Genomic DNA, 10,742 nt, shown 5'->3' with positions numbered 1-10,742 from the left:
TTTTGTTTTGTTTTGTTCTTTTTTTCTTTGAATTTCAGATTTTATAAGTGTTGTAGAGTAACGTAGTTTGAGCTAGAGTTATCTTGTGATTTTGTTTGATAGAAATTAACGTGAGCAGGGAAGTTATGGTAGGGATGAAGATGGCGGAGTGGGTACAGGAAGGAAGGTTGAAAATAGGTTGTTTCCAAACTTCTTTTATTTTCTTTTCTTTTATTTTCTTTTATTTTATTTTTCCTAACCGCAGAACAAAATTATTGCACGAGATATTCTATTAATTTTTCTTCTACATTTTTTTTTGCTTTTTTTCTTTTATGTACAGGATAATGTAAGTTTCAGTTTTACGTCGTAATTTTATTTTATTTTATTTTATTTTATTTTATTTTTCTTAATCGCAGAAAAAATTATTGTGCGAGAAATTCTATTAATTTTTCTTTTTTTTTCTTTTATGCACGGTATAATTTTAATTTTCTTTATATTATTTGTTTATTTATTTTGTTTTATTTTATTTCAGTTTATTTTATTTTTTTTAAGTTGAAACGTCGGCGAAGCAACGCAGTCATTCGTAAAGTTTCTTCGATTTCTTGGAACATCGATTGTCGGATCGTCGCCATTATTTCAACCGACTGCAACATCTGAAATGAAAAATATCGTCCATTGATTTATTCGTGGAAATATATTTACTTAAAATATAGAATATTGTGTGAAGAATTTTGAACATTTTCGATTATTATTAACAAATAAATAAATGATGGAAGGAATTTATTTTTACTAAGAAAAAAAAAGAAAATAAAACAAAATAAAAAGAAACTTGAAAATTGTGTTTATGAAAGATCAAATAATTGAAGACATTGGAAAAAATCTTCAAATGAAAATTAATTTCGAATAGGATGGTATGTGAAATTAGAATTAGATGCAAAGACAATCGGATTAGAATCTAAATGATTCTCTTTTTTTTTTGATTTTTTCCATTTTAATTTCTTGTACGATTATAGTAACATCAATTTAAGCCGATCATTATTTCATTTAACGCATATTCTTTAGAATTAGGAATAACGAAATTAAGCTTGACATTAGAAATAAAACGAGCTCTATTATATTATTTTTGAATACTCGTTTTAATTCGTACGATATTATAATGTCACTATATTATTTTTAAACAAAAATTATTGTGAGAATTTCGAATAGTTTCATATTCATTAGAATCAGTTTCTAAGGAGATTAGGCTTATTACATACGCTTTAATTCGGACGACTATAGTTTACGGATATCGTATCTGAACATCGTTAAATATTATTTTTAACAAAAATTAAGATGGGAATTTCAAATTAACACATATTATTTAGAATTGAAATTAACGTAATTAGAATTAAAATTTATACTTTAATGATCTCCATCATATTTCTTTCAAATTTTTATTTTAATTCGTAGGACAACGATGTCATTATTTGACATGTATTATTTTTAAAATTAAGGTGGGAATTTCAAAAAGTTTTATCAATAGTAAATAAGAAAATAATATATAATAATAATACAATAATAAAATATGTACAATAATAAAAAAATAATGGCACAAATTTAGAATCTAAATAATGTTTATAACAATTTTTTCAAACTTTCATTCTTAATTCGTACGATGATAACAGCGCCATTATATAATTTTCATCTGCGCCATCTTAAAAAACAAAGGCAGTAATTTCAAATAGTCTCATATTATCAACAGAGTTATAAATAAAGGAGTTAAAGATAAAATTAAAACCTAAATGATTTCAAAATCTAATTAGACTCAAAATTAGAATTAAAATGATCCCCATAACTTTTCCTTCAAATTTTTATTCTTAATTCTTATACTTATAGTGGAATCATCCTATCATTAAAAAAAAAAAGATAAAGCGAGTAAAAAAATTAAGGCGTCAATTTCTAATCGCTATACGATTATCGGCATGATAATTAAAATGATAAAATGATAAATAGATAATTCTAATATATATATATATATATATATATATATATATATATATATATATATATATATATATAATTCAAATAATCTCCTTGAATGTAACTTCCTAACTTTAAAAAAGAATCAAATACAAGTTCTATATCTTTCCTCTCTCTCTCTCTTTTTCTCTCTTTCTCTTTCTTTCTGTCCAACTAATCTCGATATTGGCTGTTTCTTATCTTCGTCTGGATCTGGATCCTATTGATGCTAAATCGTATATATTTGCATGCGCGCATCTCGAAAAGGGAAAAAGCAAAAGCAAGAAAAAGAAACAAAAACAAAAAAAGACAAAACTAAACAAAACAAAACAAAAAGCAAAACAAAAAGAAAAGAAAAGAAAAACGGAAAAAAACAGCAGCAACAAAAAAATAGAGAAAGGGAGAAGAAGATGGAGGAGTAGAAGAAGCAGAAGAAGCAGAAGAAGAAGAAGAAGGAGATTTTTCGGTGCGTGGATATCCTCGGAGAGAGCTACTCGTACATACACAATTCACATAAGGAATATATGGTATGGAGTGTTGAAGTTGGTGATGGTAAAACGTTGGTTAGGGGTGAGGAGAAGGGGAGAGAGAGAGAGAAAGAGGTAGCGAGAGAGAGAGAGAGAGGGAGAGAGAGAGAGAGAGAGACGACAGTCGGTGGTTTGGTAGAGAGACTAGTGGGGGGGCTAAAAGGGGGACTTGAGAGGGTGGGGGTGAGGGAGGGGGGCGGCTGTGTGCGCGCCTTTCAGAGGGCGACGTTATACACTCTCAAGCCGCGCCGCTCACCTATGTGTCTCTCTCTCTCTCTCTCTTTTTCTCTTTCTCTTTTTTTCTTTCAAAGAATAAGAGAGAGAAAGAGAGAGAGAGAGAGAGAGTGAGAGAGAGAGGTAGGTAGGTAGGTAGAACAGAGCGGAACCGAATGAAACGGAACACAGAAGCAAACCAAGAGAGAGAGAGAGAGAGAGAGAGAAAGAGAGAGAGTAGGAGAGAGAGAGAGAGAGAGAGAGAGAGAGAAAGAGAGATAGATAGAGTGCGGCTTGAGCCTCTTTCTCTCAGCACGAGGCGCAGCATGTTTATTGGCGCATCTCGCAGTCTTAAATCTTTATGTTGTCTCCGCGAAGAACTTGGGGGTTCTCCCCTAAACCCCCTCCTCATTCGACTTCCCTTTACGCCACCCTCTCTCTTTCTCTCTCTTTCTCTTTCTCTCTGGCTATCCCAGTTGTGTATGTGTGACTCTCACATGATCGCACACGGTTTTCTTTCGAGGAAGAGAGTCTACATGGTAAGCTATAGTTGGCGGGTAGTGCGGTTGTATGGAATGGAAAAGGATGAAGATAGAAAGAGAAAGAGAGAGAGAGAGAGAGAGAGAGAATGAGATAGAAAGAGAATCCGCAGAAGCTACGTGCAAAAGGGGGAGAAGAAGAAGAAGAAGAAGAAGAAGAAGAAGAAGAAGAAGAAGAAGAAGAAGAAGAAGAGGGAGGATTATGGGAGCGAACGAGATAGATGGATAATGGTAGATATCTCTGAGAAAGAAGGAGAAAGAGAGAAAGAGAGGGAGAGAGAGAGAGAGAGAAAGAGAAAAGTTGGGAGACAGGGAGATATATCTCTTGGAGAGAACCGTGGTCTCTCTCGCGAAATCGAGTCACAGAACTCGGACGCGAGCAAGGCGGCGTCCACCGCATTACGCACGCAGAAGCCGCGATTTTAACGTGCCTTTTATCTAGACATCCTTTCCTCTTAACCTCCCCTCAGTCCCTCACCCAGTCGTATCCTTCCTTGGACTACCGCATCACCCCTTCCCCCTTAACCCACCACCCCACATATACCTTCTTTTATACCCTCGTCTCTGTCTATCGCAGATAGCCCGCTCTGCTTGGCTCCGACTGAGAGAGGAAGTAACGTTTATGTGCGAGAGCGGCCTCGACTTTTCTCTCTCTCTCTCTCTCTCTCTATTTTTTTCTCTCTTTTTCTGTCGGTCTGTCTGTCTCTTTCTTTCACTCTCGTTCTTGTAGTCTCCTCTTTATTTTCGTATTTTTTTCTTCGCCTCGTTTCCTTTTTTCTTCTCTCTCTCTCTCTTTCTTTTTCTTTTTCTCTTTCTTTCTTTCTTTCTTTTTTTCTTTCTTTCTGTGTGTGTGTCTCTCTTTCTCTTTTTTTTTTCGTTTTTGGTTTCGTTTCGTTTCGTTTCGTTTCGTTTTCTTAGCTTTTTATTTTTCTGCTTTTCTTTTCTTTCTCTTTTTGTTTTTTCTTTTCTTTTCTTTATCTGGAAAGAGGGCGACCAGCTGATCGTATCGTATCGGATATAAACTTGTTTATTTTATTCGTTTATTTTTTAAGTTTTATCTATTTGGTTCTTTTGTATAGTCTTGTTTAATTGTCGTGGAAAATTGTAATAGGTTTTTTTGTTTTTTTTTGTTTCTTTGAAGGATTGCGGTGGTTTTGTAATGGTCTTGATAATGATAAAATGATGTTGTTTAAATAAATAATTATAAATTAGTGATAATATATCAAAACATGTATATATTATTATTATTAGTATTATTATTATTTTTAGTTCTTTTCTTTTTTTCGCTATCTCTTTTACTGCAACGTGGTTTAATTCTATTGATTAAATAGATATAATATTTATAAATAAGAAATAATATATGAATATATTATTATATTCTATATTATTTACTTTTATGTTGTTTATCAAGGAAAATAGTATTTCTTTTTATTTGAGAGGGGTGAGAGAAAAAGAGATAATAATTAAGTACATACATACTTATATATAAATAATAATGTATAACCATTATATATGTGTATATATATATATATAAAATATATAATTATTATTAGTATATATTAATAATTCTTATTTTATTGTTGAATAATAAAAATTGTATTTTCTTATTACGTTAGGTATGGAGGAAGGAAATTAATATATTATTTTTTATAATATATATATATATATATATATATATATATATATATATTATAAATATATATGTATATATATATATACATATTAAAATGTCTAGATGTTAATGGCCGAATTTGACAGATTTATTTATATTAATATTTACAATTATCTTACAAATTACACACGCATACATATCTATATATATATATACACATATATACACTTAGCGACAAAAGTTAAGAAACAAAGTAATCGTTCGCCTATTTTTATAGAATATTTTTTTTTTATACTATGTATTTCGGAAGATGAAAAATATATAAAAATAGAGGAACGATTACTTTGTTCCTTAACTTTTGTTAATAAGTCCATATTCATTTTTTTATATAGCATTAACATTGTTTTCAATAATTACGTTCCGAGAGACGAGTGATTGAAACGATTACACCCACTGTCGTCAATTTCGAGTAAATAAAAAATGAGAACCGAAAAATGAGAAAAGAAAAAAGAAAGAAATTCCGATTAAAAAATTGAATTTCTTTCTGTGCGCATGATTTTCGAGAGCGGAAATGAAAAAATTTTTCTTTCTAATACTTCCTCTCTCTTTTTTTTTTCTTTTCCTCTGTTTTTCTCTTAATCATCATTTGTATCGATCATATCGATCATGTCGATCGTATCGATCTATTTTTTTTATATTAACTTTCATCGTACACATATACACTTATACTATACAAATATACGCATACACATACGTATATACGTATATATACAAATGCATGCATGCATGCATACACACACACACATACACACATGAGATAAATGAGAAATGGCGAGTAAACGAGAGCGCTGTTTAATTAACTAAATGTAGCATGGTCCGATAAACGGCACGTATCGGCAATAAACTTAACGTCGGTAGAGCAACGTTACTGATAACGCTTCTATATCGTTACTGTTTCCTTTAGCATGGCTTTTATGCCAGTAGCAGAACGTTAGAACGTGGACATTACGCCTACATTCTATCGCCTCTACCGAGAAAGTACATACATATCTCGTAATGTGATCACATACGAAGGCATACAACCGTGACCACGTGTCTCTCCATGTATATATATATATATATATATTCATTTGTGTGTATATATGTGTGTGTGTGTGTAGGAGAGAGATAGGACGATTTCAAGAAAGGACGGAATATTTTTTTAATACAGTTCGATTACTTATATTGCGTTATATCGGCAAATAAACGATAGATATTAATATTAGATACATTATTTGTTATAAACTTGTTAAAAGTTCGAATGATAGAAATATAACGTTAAAGCGTTAATTATTTATCGTTGAAATAAATGATACATGCGTTAGATTCGTGTGATGAAAGTATAATGGATTGGATTAGGTATATATGTGTTAAGATGAATTATTTTTTTTTTCTTTTCGAGCTTTCATATTTTGTTTCATTCGTTCGTCATTAAAGATGTTACTTTTCTTTTTTTTATAAAGAAATATTGCACGTTATGTGTGCTTTGGTAAAAGATTTTATATATATATGTATATACATATATGTATGTATATATAGGCTATGATTGGTATTAAATGTTTTATACTAATCGATATCTTTTTTAATAGTTAATACATACGTCATTTTCATTCGTTATAATATTGTTTAAGTTGAAATTTAAAATTTAAAGGAGGGAAAAATATTGTACGATAGTCGATCCTTGTATAGTGATATACAATATTATTTAATTGTTGTTTTTTAATTCTCAAATACTAATTGCATGTGAATATTTTTTATCCTTGAAAAAAAGTGTTTCACATCACTCTGTGTATTTAGTATTTTAAATGAATTATAAATCTTTGTGTCTTTTCATTGACAAATTTTTTTATCGATTAATATCGATTTAATAGAATAATTGATAAAAAAGAATATTGTTTTGTATGATACTTAATAGAATAATATTTATAATATAATATCATTGTTCTAAGAAATTAGGAAATAAAAAAATATTAATTATTGAAATAATTAACGTAATCATTGAAAAATAAAAATAATATATATATATATATATATATATATATATATTTTAATAATAATATTTAGAAGAACCTCATCATCGATATCAAATAAGAAATCATTGTCCGAAATAATATGAACGTGAAATTCAGTTTATAAAAACTGTTTTTTAACTCTCAACAGAAAAAGAAACAGTACATTGTTACATTTGCGTTATTCAACAATCATTTTATACACAATTCCAAATAAACAAAATCATTTTTCCATATTGTAAAATTTAGAAATGCTACAGGAATTGACATAATTGCAAGAAAAAAGAAAAATTCTAGACATATGTTCTGAAAAAATAACGATGACCTCGAAATCTCGAAAAAGATATTGAAAAAAAATTCTTACCGATGAAAAGATAAAAAATTCTATATACAATTCGAAATTTTCTATGAAACAGTATAACTAATGCCCTTAACATTTTCTCCATAAGACAGAAAATAATATTGAGCTATTTTAAGTGATTATCCCTGCGTATTAGTTCGATCGATCAAACGAACGATGATTTAGATAAATATTAACATCCAACGATCATTGATTCTATCCTTGTTAACATTCAAATAATAGAAACATAACGTTGACGTGTTAAGTACTAACTTAGATTCTTTTTGTTGAAGTATATCATACGTTCGTCACGTTCGAGTGACTGAAGTAAACTGCGCGAGCATAAGACGGTAAGAAGGGGTGAGTTTGCAATGCGCATGCGCTTGCTAGAGAAGGGATGAAGTACTTTACGATGCAAAGATAGGGTAAGAAAATGAAATAATTATTGAAAAGAGACACAGATGTTTAATTGTATAATACCGGTCATCAATGAAAGAAAAGTATAAAGTATTATAAAAGTTTTACGGACAGTATCGATTGCGAGACAATTTCTAAAGGTTTCAATCAAAATAAATTATTAAGAGGTTACTAGATGGGGGATTATTAGAATAGTTAATGATGTTGCGGAATTGTATGGGGTTTGATGTCAGTCGATGTTAGAAAGTCACAACAGACGGAAGTATGCTTTTGAGAGAGGAAGATTTTATCGACAATGAGTATTACGTTTACAATCGTTTATTATTTAAAATCCTTGGATTATGGGACTATCAGACGTCGTCTAAGAAATTGATTTATGTTTGCTGTATTAATATTATCGTAATTTTTGAATTGTCCGAAGAGGTAAGTTTTGTAAACTTGATTGTATTCAATGATATTTTACCTCACATTGGAGTAATATGGAAGATTTTTGTACATTTAGATTTATGCGCTATTCACGTCAAAACGAAAAATAAAATCATTCGCTAAATTATTGGAAATTACATTACCGACGTTATGCTTTGGATCTTGTTATTATAATCTATTAAGGGGTGGTACAATTGTCTGTAGTTCTTTAAAAATATAAATATATAATTTCTTTTTTGCTATTATAATTACCGTGTCGTTGTAATAATTAATTTAGACACGTATATGGAAATTTCAGATGAAGAAAATTCTTTATCGTATCAAATGCGATTGGGAGGAAATAACGAATCAACCGGAATTGATGATATTGAAAGAATATGCTCGTTTAAGCAGAGTTTGTACGGTTGTAATAACAAGTCAGTAAAATATAACATAAACATGTTAGAAGAGTTTGTATTATCAAAATTCATTATAATGTATATTTTTATCTTTTAGTCTGTTTCTATTTGTATATTGTCTTTTTGATATTTCCATCCTTTTTAAGTAACATTCATTACTTTTTTGGCATAATAAATGAAACCGAATTAATGTTACCACTGCGTATTGAATTTTTCATGAAAAATCAAATGCGCTACTATTTTCAACTTTCTCTTCAATATTTATGTATAATCATTCTTTGCACGGTAGGAGTTGCAAACTATACCATGTTTATAGCAATCATACAACATGCTTGTGCAATATTTAACATTGTCACGTAGGTAATCGATAAGGACGATACTAATATCATCCAAAAAAGAAATTACCGATTTTATTTATTGTATCGATTTATTGTAGATGGAGAGTAAATGAAAGATTTAGAAAAGAACCAAAAAATTTCTACTATGCCAATAGTAAAGTCGAATTGGCTAATGAAAACGAGTGGATGATCGATATTATAATATTTTATAAAAACGCAAACGAGTTTGTATCCATGTATTGCTATTATATAATATATAATTAATTATATAATTATTTTTTATATATATTATATAATAAGCTTTAATTATTTATACAATTTAATAATCGAAATATCTTAACGTTACGTTATTTTCTTTTTGACTTATTTCAAGATTTGTCAATTTAATAAAATTGTTTTACGAAACAGTATTTCTGTTTGAAGCTTTCTTGGTATTGGTTTTTGTCATAATAGATTATTTTTACGTGAGTAAGATATTTCTTAAAAAGGAAAAAAAAAAGAAAGGAGAATTTTTATACACTCATTGCATCGATAATGTTCGGAATTTGTTTTCAGATATTTCAGTTACTTTCCTTCGAAGTAACCAAAACTGAAGGTTTAACAAATATTTGTTACATTGTAGCATCTCTGTCGGTAATATATGCATATTTTTTTCTTGGACAAAAACTGATAGACCACAACAATAACGTTTGTCTAACACTGTAGGTATTTTTATTTGGATGGTACGGATTGTTTGAAGGTCCATAATATCGTGCGGTTTTCATTTCACGTTGAATATATCTTTTGACAATTGCCTGTTTCTTCATTAGTTGGAACAACACAAATATGCATGTTTTTTTATGACAAATTCTAAACGCAGAATAAAAATTCCAAAAACAGCAAATTGCGTATAGAACGAAATCTCGAACGTGATCTTTTTCATTCGACGAAAAAACAAATTTGATTTTCTTCATATTCGATCAATCCGCACGTGCTTATGTACCGACTGAATAATATTTTTATATTTTATTAGATTGTGTCCCATGAATATGTATATTATACAAGACCGATCAATTTTCTTTCCAGCTGTCAAATTCCATTTTATTCGTTATCATTACAAACGCAAAAAATGTTACTTTTTTTGATAATGAAGTGCATGAGAGTATGCAATTTATCTTTGAAGGGTGTGAGAGATGTCTCCCACAATCTGTTTGCTTCGGTAATAGATTTTATGCACTTAGATGTATGCAGTTTATGATTGACATCAAACAGTTTATACTAATTAAAATATTTTGTAATAGTTCTTACGCTTCTCGTTTTCTTTCGCTATGGTATTCTATAAAATACAATGAATTTGGCTTACGAAAATACCTTATGATAGACGATTATGATATCTTCTGCAAATACAGTATTTCTGGTTTCTGGAATAGAGAATATATCGAAAAACTTTGTTCTTCAAAAGTTATTTTCACATTTCTACCTTTGTTTATATGTATTTTTTCGAAATATATTGCGATCTAATGGCTTTTCAAGGTTATGCCATAACATCTTTTTATTGAATGATAAACTAGCAAGAGTATTAATTAAAAAAAAAAAAAATTGTAGGATCCTTAAAAAAAAAGAAAAGAAAAAAAAGAATATTAATGATCTCCAAATCTTATAAAAAAAAAAAAAATGATTCTGAACAAAAAATTCTAAGCAAAATTCGATATTCATCTCGAAACGATATAACTATCGTCTCGAAAAATTCGTTCGTCAAATCAAAGATAATGTTGGCTTGTTTTAAGCGACTCACCGTGTATATTTATTTACTTGAAATATTATTGAATGATGAACTAGCAAGAGTATTAATTAAAAAAAAAAAAAAAATTGTAGGATGCTTAAAAAAAACAGAAAAGAAAAAAAAATATTAATGATCTCGAAATCTT

The 10,742-nt window shown here is 29.3% G+C and overlaps 1 long non-coding RNA gene across 2 annotated transcripts in view; it reads right to left on the bottom strand.

The window, feature by feature from the left end:
* Window positions 1-92: 92 nt before the first annotated feature.
* Window positions 93-10,742, bottom strand: part of LOC127072446 (uncharacterized) — a 28,088-nt gene continuing 17,438 nt past the window's right edge. For both annotated transcript variants that reach the window (XR_007785433.1, XR_007785434.1), the window contains one exon: window positions 93-632. This is a non-coding gene — a long non-coding RNA (uncharacterized LOC127072446). The remainder of the gene's footprint in view (window positions 633-10,742) is intronic.

Source organism: Vespula vulgaris, chromosome 25 (assembly GCF_905475345.1).
Source record: "Vespula vulgaris chromosome 25, iyVesVulg1.1, whole genome shotgun sequence".
Lineage (NCBI taxonomy): Eukaryota > Metazoa > Arthropoda > Insecta > Hymenoptera > Vespidae > Vespula > Vespula vulgaris.
Note: the sequence above shows the minus strand (reverse complement) of the source record. Positions and strands in the feature narration are given on the sequence as shown.